A 1,794-nucleotide genomic window follows, 5' to 3' on the forward strand; every position below is an offset into this window, starting at 1 on the left:
GACAGACAGACAGACAGATAGATAGATAGATAGATAGACAGACAGACAGACAGATAGATAGATAGATACATCTTTGTTGGATTTCTTTGAATAATATCTGTAATGTTACATTAGTCAGAAACAATGAAAACAATCACTTTTTTCTTTTTTTCCCTTAAATTATGCTAATAATAATTTTTTCAAAATATTATGTTTTTTGTCTTGTTCTCATTTTGATAATCCATTACTATGCTACTAAAATAGACTATTACTCATTTTGGCCCCCAGCTGTCAGACCTGCGCCCCTGACTACACAGATATTTGCATTGATTGATCGATCGATCGATTGATTGATTGACTGCTACATCGGTTTAATATCTGATATCACATGTCTTCCTGAATTCTCCCTGAATTACTGAGCAGAATTATGAACAGAAAATATGAATGTGTTTAGTTTAGTTTAGTTTTATTTAAAGTTTGACATGACAGGATATTGTGGCACAAAACCCTGAAATGTGTCAAACATACACATACGCCAAGACAATCATTAATTAGTATAAAACAAATAAAAGATAACTGATATACAAGCATAATAAATAAAAATACAAAATTTGCTAAAATATATATATACACATATATATATATATTGTATATACACGTACATACATACATATATGAATAACACAGATTCACAGAAAAGGCATCCTAATCAAGGACCTGTAAGTTATCCATACAACAAATTTAGAGCACGGGGAATAAAGGAGAGTTCATGACGTTTGGTTTTACTCCTGGGTACAACAAATGTCTTGTGCCGCCGAAGAGAATAAGTAGGTGTTGGAGCCATAGGCAGGAAACAATGCAATGGTGATGAACTGTCCTTGAGTATTTTAGTAAGCGTACGTATGGTGGCTTCCTCACGCCTCTCACTCAGTGTTGGGAGAGTTGAAGTCGGAATGCCTATTAACCGACAGCATCGCTTTTGGATCCTCTCTAACTCCTCAGAGAGACCTTTAGGTAGACCACCCCATACTGGACTAGCATATTCGAGAACTGGCCGTATAAAAGTCAAATATACTTGTACCAAAACATCACAAGGAAGACCCGCTTTTTTTGCAGCGCAAAGATAGTATATTCTGGGGCGCACCTTCGAAATAATGTACTTAATGTGGGCATCCCATGACAAGTCAGAGGATATTTGAACTCCAAGCAATTTAAAGGTGGAAACTCTACTAATTGCATGTCCTGAGATAACAGGAGAGGGAGGGGAGGGAATGTGTGTTGATCTTTGAGCTCCATAAGGTGGCAGCAAACTCTGCTCAACTTCATTAGTCTCATGAATTCAGAGTAAAGAAGCACCTCATGACATATTTGTAAACAACAACAGGCATGCTACAATTAAAAGCCTAATTATTAATGTAATAATGATTACATTTCATCTTATTTTCCAGCCAGGATTTCTAAACAGCCTAAAATGTCCGGGTTTTGTGTTGTTTACCTGTTGCATTCATCAATGCTGAAGGTAATGACTGAAAGGTTGTTCGACCAATAGCGTGCAGGCGCTGTTCATAATCGACCAATCGTGGCGCGAGAAGGCGGGATCTACGGAGCGATGCAAAATAATACAGGTGCGTATAATGGATGAAGACTGATGAGATGAGAGACCATCAGGAGGAAAACAACAGCCAAATATGCACTTCTTTAGTCATTCAGAAACATGTCTGGGAAAAAGAGGACGAATGCTGATCCTAATTAAATAAAAGTGTGATTCAGTGTTTCTGTGTTGAAGTGTTCATTCATTTGTGTTGCTAGGATGCT

Source organism: Sinocyclocheilus anshuiensis, unplaced genomic scaffold, assembly GCF_001515605.1.
Source record: "Sinocyclocheilus anshuiensis isolate Anshui unplaced genomic scaffold, SAMN03320099.WGS_v1.1 scaffold2144, whole genome shotgun sequence".
Taxonomy (NCBI): Eukaryota; Metazoa; Chordata; class Actinopteri; order Cypriniformes; family Cyprinidae; genus Sinocyclocheilus; species Sinocyclocheilus anshuiensis.